Source organism: Macrobrachium rosenbergii, chromosome 53, assembly GCF_040412425.1.
Source record: "Macrobrachium rosenbergii isolate ZJJX-2024 chromosome 53, ASM4041242v1, whole genome shotgun sequence".
Classification (NCBI taxonomy): Eukaryota; Metazoa; Arthropoda; class Malacostraca; order Decapoda; family Palaemonidae; genus Macrobrachium; species Macrobrachium rosenbergii.
In genome coordinates, this window is record NC_089793.1 from 10,057,824 (window position 1) to 10,067,823 (window position 10,000).

Genomic DNA, 10,000 nt, shown 5'->3' on the forward strand with positions numbered 1-10,000 from the left:
TATATATATATATATATATGCATATATATATAATGTTGAATTATCTTTCGTCATCTAGTGGTGCGATAAGCATAGCACCTTCCGGTCCTCACCAAGTCTTCAGGGATGAGGTTGCTAGCCTGTCATATTTTTTCTATCCTTGCTGATGGTGATACCTATTCGCAGCTGCATCTGAACATGTGGGATGCAAGCCACAGGCCGTAACAGAAACAGATATATATGTGTAAGTGTGTGTGTGTATATATATATATATATATATATATATATATATATATATATGTGTGTGTGTGTGTGTGTGTGTGTGCATGTGTGTGTACATTATATATACTGTATATAAATACACAGACACACACATATATATAATTTTTGTATATATATATGTATATATATTTGTGTATATATACATATATATATATGTGTATATATATAGATAGATAGATAGATAGATAGATAGATAGATAGATAGATAGATAGATAGATAGACAGATAATAGATAATGTATATGTATGAGGTAAAAATTTGAAAAGTACACATTTGAGGTAAAAATGTGAAAAGTACACATTAAGACATAAACGTGTTCAACCGAAAGGACGGCGGTCAATATCTTCTCATCAGTTTTTTGTTTAATTTTAGATTTTGGGAACGTCGAAGTTAGCAAAAACTTTCCTAATTATCGGGCAAATTGAGTCAACGTCAGGTAGCGGTTGAAAGGTAATTAAAAAAGCTATTATAATTAATAAAGGAAAAGTAAATTAAGAGTTGATCCTTTCCATAAGCGAAAGTTACGAAGTAGATGGCGGTAATATTCCAGTTAAAAGCCTCTTCATAAAAATTAATGTTGGTGAGATTAGAAAGTTTAAACAGTGACAAGATGACTTTTTAGTTTTCTGTTAAAGAAAACTGTTGTACCGGCTTTGTCTGTCCGTCCGCACTTTTTCTGTCCGCCCTCAGATCTTAAAAACTAATGAGGCTAGAAGGCTGCAAATTGGTATGTTGATCATCCACCCTCCAATCATCAAAAATGCCAAATTGCAGCCCTCTAGACTCAGTAGTTTTTATTTTATTTAAGGTTAAAGTTAGCCAAAATCGTGCTTCAGGCAATGATATTGGATATGCCACCACCGGGCCGTGGTTAAAGTTTCATGAGCCGCGGCTCATACAGCATTATACCGAGACCACAGAAAGATAGATCTATTTTCGGTGGCCTTGATTTTACGCTCTATAGAAAACTCGACTGCGCTGAAGAAACTTCGGCATATTTTTCACTTGTTTTATACTGACTGTTATTTTCTATTTAAGATCGTTTCGGTTGAAAATATTTCTGAATAATGATAGATTCTTATCGTTAAGTCTGGATACGAGAGCGTAATCAGAATATAAATTAGTAGATGTGACATTTTTTCTTTGTTAATTCATACCGAATGCCAATTTTATTGCAAGTACTTTTTATATGACAGTCGCCATTTATTGATTCTTAAGCTCATCGTACAATACGACAACGAAATGACACGTTTATATGTTGTTATTTTACAATGGTGATCCCTTTTAATAATAAATATCCATAATGGTGGAGTTTTATGGACTTTTCGAAAGGCTGAATAAAATCCCATTAAAATAATCTGAATATCTTACCGCATTTCAAAATTAAACACTCCACATTTCAACTGCTCGGCTCATTAACGAAAACTTCGGAGTTCAAGAGAAACTCATTACATTTTTACATAAACATAATTTGTGAAGAAAAATGTAAATGTACAAGCTTCTTCATATTCAATTCAGTCTCCTCCAAACACGATTAACCGCAAAACAGAACAAGTAAAAAATACGCAGAGTTTTTTTTCGGCCCAATCGAGTTTTCTGTACAGCCGCTACAGCGCACAATCAAGGCCATCGAAAATAGAGCTATCTTTCGGTGGTCTCGATAATGCAGTATGAGCCGTGGCCCATGAAACTCTCAGCCAGCCACGGCGGCCTGGGTTGTTGCATTGCCAGAAGCACGATTACGGCTAACTTTAATCTTGAACAAAATCAAAACTACTGAAGCTAGAGGCTGCAATTTGGTATGTTTGATGACTGGAGGGTGGATGACAACATATCAATTTGCAGCCCTCTAGCCTCAGTGGTTTTTAACTTCTGAGGGCAGACAGAAAAAAAGTGCATACAGAAAAAAGTGCGGACGGACAGACAAATTCGGCACAATAGTTTTCTTTTACAGAAAACTAAAAAGCAACATTCAAAGACAATAGAAAGTAAGCTTCTCCTTACTATCATCAGTCCAGCAAACACTCATCTACAAATGTCAACAACTCTATACACACCTTTCACGCACGCTGTTGTTACAACTTGAATTTGAACTGGGAAACATTTTCAATCGTAGTTCTCTCTCAGCGACATAGAAAAACCTGATTAGTGTTCACGATTTTGAAAAATAAACTGAAAAGAACTGAGTCAGCTGTCACATTCAACATCCGATGTGACGATTGTATTTGTGTATGTGTGAGAGAGTGAGAGAGAGAGAGAGAGAGAGAGAGAGAGAGAGAGAGAGAGAGAGAGAATAATATACAAGAGCCTAAAGGTGAATTTAGTTAAGCTTCCCTTAGGAATATAGAACTATCTTCCAGTAGCAATAATCAACTGTGAGAGAGAGAGAGAGAGAGAGAGAGAGAGAGAGAGAGAGAGAGAGAGAGAGAGATTAAATAGACACGAGGTTCAAGGCGAATTTTGGTAAACCACACCGCAAGAAATGTAGAATCAACACCGTGGAGCACTACCGAAATAATACTGATAAAAGGAAATGAATCTCTTATACATTAAGGTTTTCAGATCAGACACAAGAGTGAAACCTGGCATATAGTCGTATGTATCCTAATGTAATTTATAATGCGTGCTCTTAACTCTGCTGAGATTAAAGGTGTGAAAATTACCGCATTAATTCAAGAGACCAAGATTCTAAGCCAAGTAAAACGTTGGAAAAGAACGATGGAGTTCTATGCCAATATTAACCTGAGGAAAATCGTACCACGTCCTTCTTAAGAAACTAATCTCGACGTTAAATGTCAAGAGGGACTCAATTTGCAATAGAGTTAAGAAGAAAATGATAACTATGATGAAGACAGCTGGATGCAGCTACTTCACAAAGGTAACAGGTCACGAAGAAGGCTATTCTATGTTACCCTTAAGTTCAAAGGTCAACGGGGCCGTCAATCCAATGCCTTTTTATTAGAAAGACAGGTTATAAGAATAAAAAAAAAACAGAGGCATGAAGGGAATACCAAAGCTTGTCAGTAAGAGGAAAAGAACAATATTGAACAGTACAACCAATTTTCACTTAAAATATAACAAAGACTTATAGTTGACGTTCCATGTAAATCAGACTAAAATCGGATAAGATTTATTTTTCTGTTTTGACGGATCATCATGTTGAAAGGCATCAGGGCCTTCAGAATTTAGACGGGCAGTTTCTAACATAAAAACAATGTTATGATTTACATTTTGAATGATTAGAGTTTAGGTATATATATATATATATATATATATATATATATATATATATATATATATTATGAACTATATATATATATATATATATATATATATATAAATATATATAATCATGCACTTAATATCACACATATATATAATATGCATGTATGTATTTATTATTTATATATACATAAATATATATACATACATAAACCATTGAGCCATATCATATATATACACACACACACACACACACATATATATATATATATGTATATACTATATACACACATATATATACTATATACACAACACACACACATATATATATATATATATATATATATATATATATATATATATATATATATATATATATATATATATTCCGCTGTCATAAACAGGATGTTAATCTGTAACTCAGACAAGACTGAAGAGGGGAATCTCTACCTACTGATCCAGACTACAAGAACACCGAACGCAATAATAAATCACGCAAGGGATAATATATAAGCATTTACTTTGCCACATGGAAACAGAAAAAAAAATCTGCAGATGTAAAATTTATATATTTGAATGATATAGCAGGGGATATTCATCTGGGCGTTCGAAAAAGAAAGAGAGGAATAAAACAGATATACAAATAAGACATCCACTAAGAATAACCGAGAGGCTTCAGAAAGAAATCAATGAAAAAATGTGCTAGCTTCAATGACGGCTTCATTTCGCTGACAAGCGAACTAAACTGGAGGAGACCTAAGAGAATTAGCTTTTTATGATAAAAATACTTGCTTTAACTCTCGCTTTATTTTCTCGCAACGCACGTAGGAAATAAAACGCGGGGAAAAGGTTCCGGCGTAAGGAGAGGCAAAGATGATCATCTGGAAGTCGAAAATATGTATATAATAAACTCGTTCGTCTGAGAGGCGCTGATGCATTGTGTCGACTTTCCTCCTCAGCGCCAGGATGACGTTCCATACGATGATTACAGCTTTAAAAAAGTCCAAATAATAAAATGGAAGAATGGGAAGCTTATTCCGAAGAGGGTTGAGGAGGAGGAGAATAGGGAGGGCGGAAAGATTCGCGAAAACATAATGCATTAGCATAAGTGGAAGGAGGAGAAAGAAAGAGAAAGGAGAAAGATAGAAAGAAAGGAGCGATCTGGGGAAAGGACGTCGTTTTCGAGTTTAGTGAAATGTTGGTAAGATTAAATAAATGGCGGGGAAAAGTAAAATGATCAGATATGTATGTAATCATATTTTCATATTTAATGGAATGAAGCTGGAATTAAATTATTATAAAGTTAAGGGACACCAAGTGAAGCTAGAAGTTAAACTAAGGTTGTGAATGCAATATACTTCTCATGACTGAAACGAACAATAGCTCGTTATAACGTTTTACGGGACCAAATATAATACGAAGACATGTATGTGTGTGTGTGTGTGTGTGTGTATGTGTTGCGCCCGATAAACATTTGCATATTCCCTTCATAAAGAGTAAAAACAAGAAGGGCTGCATTATCCACAATGTAAAGATAACCCAGGAAGTTAAATTTATATAAGACAATAATTCTTTTTTTATAATTCTCTCTCACAAAAGAAGTAATGTCATCAGGAGCGAAGGAGACGAAGATGTTACTAAAAGGAAAGAATAACTAATAAAAAATAATAAATCATTTTTTATGCTAACACGGTCACCCGCGTACATGACAAGGGGGAATGATGCAGCATTTGACAATAAAGTCTGAATATATTACCTGGAGAGAGAGAGAGAGAGAGAGAGAGAGAGAGAGAGAGAGAGAGCATTCAAAATTTTTAGGACAGGGGTATTCATTAATGAAAGTGTGGGCAATATGGAAAGGATTTACATTCAAATCTGCTATGTTAAAGATGAATAAGAAAGTGCTCCCAGGAATGGCAATAATCTTTTTAGCGATGGTTTGCATCGAGGTCTTTTACATAAGAGGATGCTTAACTTAATCAATAATAAAACTTGATTCTAGATTTTAAATTTTCCATGGAGAGATACGCAAGAAAACACTCACATAAACAGCAATGATCTACACACCTTTTGCAAGCACTTGTGGTAATAAGAGTAGTGTTGACGTACACTCTCTTTGTGGTAAAGCGGTCAAGTGTCATCAGCAATGAACCCCACTGACGTTTTGATATGATGAGATCAAGAGACCTTCTTCATTCATCATCTGTAAAGTTGTCAGTCAATTACGCAAATACTAGAAACAGAATGAAAGCAGACAGTTCATTAGTTACTATGACATGGCAAATGATGATACACAGCTCGAGTAAACGCGTCCAATAACTTTCATTCATAATATAAAGAATCATTAGAACAGTCCATTCCTTTGAAAGGTTTTAGCAGTAAAGAACAAACAAGAAAAGCATCGATAGTCCTTATCGTATTTCTCTTGTAAATGGTTATGCATTTACCATATATATATATATATATATATATATATATATATATATATATATATATATATATATATATATATATATATATATATATATATATATGTATATGTATATATATATATATATATATATATATATATATATATATATATATATATATATATATATATATATGAACTGTTTTCATCGGAAACTTTTCGAATATTTCCCAAACAGCCATAAACAGTTCTGACTGACGATCAACCCCTGATGCGATTATGGACCTTCTAAGAGATTTTTAAAGTTCCCAGCTCCGGGTATTTTCTCCAAGTGAGTTCTAATGAATTATGCAAATTTCTGGACTTAAAACTTCCTCCTGAAGTTTTACGACTGTCTTATGTCAGCCATTTAAACCGTAAATGTCTTGGCTCTTGGCTTTTATATATTTCCCTCTATTTATATCCCTCTTCCTCTACTACGCCGGCGGTTTGAGAGACCTACAGTCTAAAAGAATTAGCTCGGTGTCTTTCGTCGTATAAAAGAATAATGGCGCAATAATATGGTATATGCCTTTTGTCTCCTAAAGAAAAAATAGTGATTTATCAAGGTTATTCTTTTTCGTCCTTTCCGTTTTAAATTTAAATAACTGTTGTTTAAATGTAGTTCCTTACCCCTACTCTCTCTCTCTCTCTCTCTCTCTCTCTCTCTCTCTCTCGAGCTGCTCTATTTGCAAGAACGTGCTGACTTAACGCCAACTTAATAAAAAAAAAAACTCTCTCTCTTTCGAAAAAACTCTCTCTCTCTCGAGCTCTATTTGCAAGAGACTGCGATGACTGCTGCGATGACAACGCCAACTTAGTAAAAAAAAAAAGCTCTCTCTCTCTCTATTTGCAAGAGACTGCGATGACTTAACGCCAACTTAGTAAAAAAAGCTCTCTCTCTCTCTCTCTCTCTCTCTCTCTCTCTCTCTCTCTTACGGGCTGCTCTATTTGCAAGAGTCTGTGCTGACATAACGCCAACTTAATAAAAAAAAAACCTCTCTCTCTCTCTCTCTCTCCATTTCTTGATGATAATTGTAACAGGATGAACATATCTCCGTATATACACACACACACATATACAGGAATTCTCCCACAAGCCACTGCTAAACATATGTCGCAAAAATGTCTTCGAACACTCTCCAGCCGGGATTTTCATTCGGTGGGAAATCCATTTTTCTGAAAATCCCGCAGTTCTACAGAATTTATTCCTCACTTCCTCTTTTCAAGTAATGCTGTTTAATTTCCATGAATCCCGTAATGGAACTCATTATCCTCGGGAAAAATCCCAAGATTAGGTCGGTGCCGAGATTAATCTGCCCTTTATGGATGGTATCGACCTCTCTTGGCCCTCCAAAAAGCGATGTGCAAAGGAGTCAGCTTATTTTCGGGCACTCGACCAGATGCAAGTACCCAATGCTCTCTGACGAATACGTAAATTGCACCAGGAATGAAAACTCAAATAATTACAAAAACTGTTAACTAACTGAACTGATTTTCAATGCGAGATTTGTTCTGTAAAGGTTAAGTTAGTAAATATCAGTTACTAGATCAAAATTGCAGAATAGCCAATCAATTTTTAATACAGAAATTTATAAAAAAAGGGGAAAAATTGGCAGAATAGCCAATCAATTTCTAATACAGTAATTTCTAAAAAGGGAAACATTGGCATAATAGCCAATCAATTTCTAATACAGTAATTTCTCATAGAAAAAAGGAAAAAATTGGCTAAATAGCCAAGCAATTTCTAAAACAGTAATTTCTAAAAAAAAAAAGAAAAATTGGCAGAATAGCCAATCAATTCCAAATACAGTAATTTCTAAAAAAAGGAAAATTGGCAGAATAGCCAATCAATTTCTAATACAATAATTTCTAAAAAAAAAAAAAAGAGGAAAAATTGGCTAAATAGCCAAGCAATTTCTAAAACAGTCATTTCTAAGCAACACTATGAGAAATTAAATACGGATTTTTTTTACGTCCAAAAGACGAAGAAATAATTAAATCTGGAAGAAATGAAGGCGGGGATTAATCACAAAGAAACCGACATCTAAAGATAATTGATCAAACCAGGTAATGAAAATGGATGAAATCACGTATTGCAAAATTTATCGAATCGGGACCTGAAAGTATCAGTCGAGTAATCACTTTATCAAGCCAGGCAATACCAATGATCAAATCAGGTAACGATAATTAGTCAAATTAGGTAATGATAATTAGTCAAATCAGGTAATGTAAATTTACTAAATATGGTAACGACAGTTTTATACATACTGGGAGTTTGAGCGGCCTTCATTCAAAAGAATAATTAGCCATGAATAACTGCTTACCGAAATTTGTTCAAATCCCCTGACAGACTAAAATGATGAAAACGATATTTGAGATGCATATGAACTTAAGTTTTGGCTAAGTATCTTGAAGACCTTGCTTGATATCTTGTATGATTTCCATATATAAAAAAAGCTTATCAGTTACAACTGGAACTCGCAAAAAAAAAAGGCAAAAAGTGTACTGAATAATGATAAACGTGACGTTTTTTTCCCCTGAGGCCCAAAATCACCAGCCTCGGGCCCACGACCGAGTTATGTGTTTATATATATATATATTTTTTTTATTTTAATTAATGGAATTAAAAGTGGAGCGTCGCTTTTACTCACGGAAGAATAATGAGGAGTCCGGAGCGTATATCAACAGTTATTTATCATGAACCACAATGCAAACATTTCTCTCGGTCTCGCTTTCGTTTAAAATAAATCCTGGTCAAAGTGCAGTGGCCGGCGAGGAAAGCGCTGTTCGCATTTTATCCCATGGAACATAATATTCACCCTGTCTTAACTGGTGGCTTAGTATCCGATGTTGTTTGTTCCATTACTGGAGCTTCACTTAAGATTTAACGTATCTAATATCCTCTTCTTTCAAGGATTATATATATATATATATATATATATATATATATATATATATATATATATATATATATATATATATATGTGTGTGTGTGTGTGTGTATGTATGTAAGTATGTATGTAATATATACATACATACATACATATATATAAATATATATATATAAGTATGTATGTGTTAAGGATGGTGGGAAGAAGGAACAGAACCTGTAGGCGATGGGACGAGGGGCTAAAAGGTTTAGTCAAGGAAGAGGAGATTATTTCTCGATGGAGTGAGTACTCTGAAGAATAGCTGAATGTGGATATTGGAAGAAAGGCTGAGATGAATGTAACAACAGTGGAAGGGGGTCAGTCAAAGGTTGAGAAAGCTTTTGGAAGTGACTATTGTGGGCGTAAGCAGGAGAGTTAAGAGGCTGAAGAATAAAAAAGAGACCAGGAGCTGATGTGATGACAAGTGAGTTGCTGTGGTAAGGCACTAATAGGTGATGGAGTGACTGAGTGGGTGACCTGGGTTTATAAGGTATGACTTGAGGACTGTAGGGGAAGAACAGTGTTTCTCAGATAAGTAAGAAGGAGGGTGGATCAAGTATTTTCTTTTCAAGTTGTGTAGGAGTTTGACAGTGAACAAAAAACCTGCAAGATTCATTGATGGACAGAGAAAATAATTATGATAAATTCCAAAGAGATCCATGCATTAGAGTATGAAGATGGAAGAGTGACTGGTTTGGAGTGAGAGTTGGTAGGAAAAAAGGGTGCGTTAAGTCTCCGTGGCTGTCCAATATGCTTAGGGAAAGAGTGGCGTGCTAAGTCACAGAAAGGAGAGTATGAAAAGGTTTTTGTTTACAGAGGATCTAGTACTGACAGGGGACAGTGAAAAGAAACGGCAGAGACAAGCATAAGTTTGAAAAGCTGTGAGTGAATGTGAGAAAAAGTAAGGTCATGATGGTACACAGAAACCAAACAGATGTAGCAATGGTATTAGTATATCTGATGGTAGAAAAGAAGCGGCTGATTCACATCACGGGAGTAATAAACAGACACATGATGGTGGGACAAGAGAAGAGGACAGTCGAAGAATAGAAAAACCAAGAAAGATTAGGTTGTATATGGAAATGAAGGTCGGAATTTATGAATGGACTGTCTGAGCTAACAATCCTTTACGGAA

The 10,000-nt window shown here is 34.8% G+C and overlaps 1 long non-coding RNA gene across 2 annotated transcripts in view; it reads right to left on the minus strand.

Moving 5' to 3' along the window:
* Positions 1 to 10,000, minus strand: part of LOC136834282 (uncharacterized) — a 461,458-nt gene that overhangs the window by 69,360 nt on the left and 382,098 nt on the right. Inside the window, exon 1 of one of the 2 annotated variants that reach the window (XR_010851720.1) lies at positions 5,551 to 5,676. The exons of the other annotated variant lie outside the window; for it this stretch is intronic. This is a non-coding gene — a long non-coding RNA (uncharacterized lncRNA). Of the gene's footprint in view, positions 1 to 5,550; positions 5,677 to 10,000 lie in introns of those variants that run through there. 2 annotated transcript variants of the gene reach the window in all.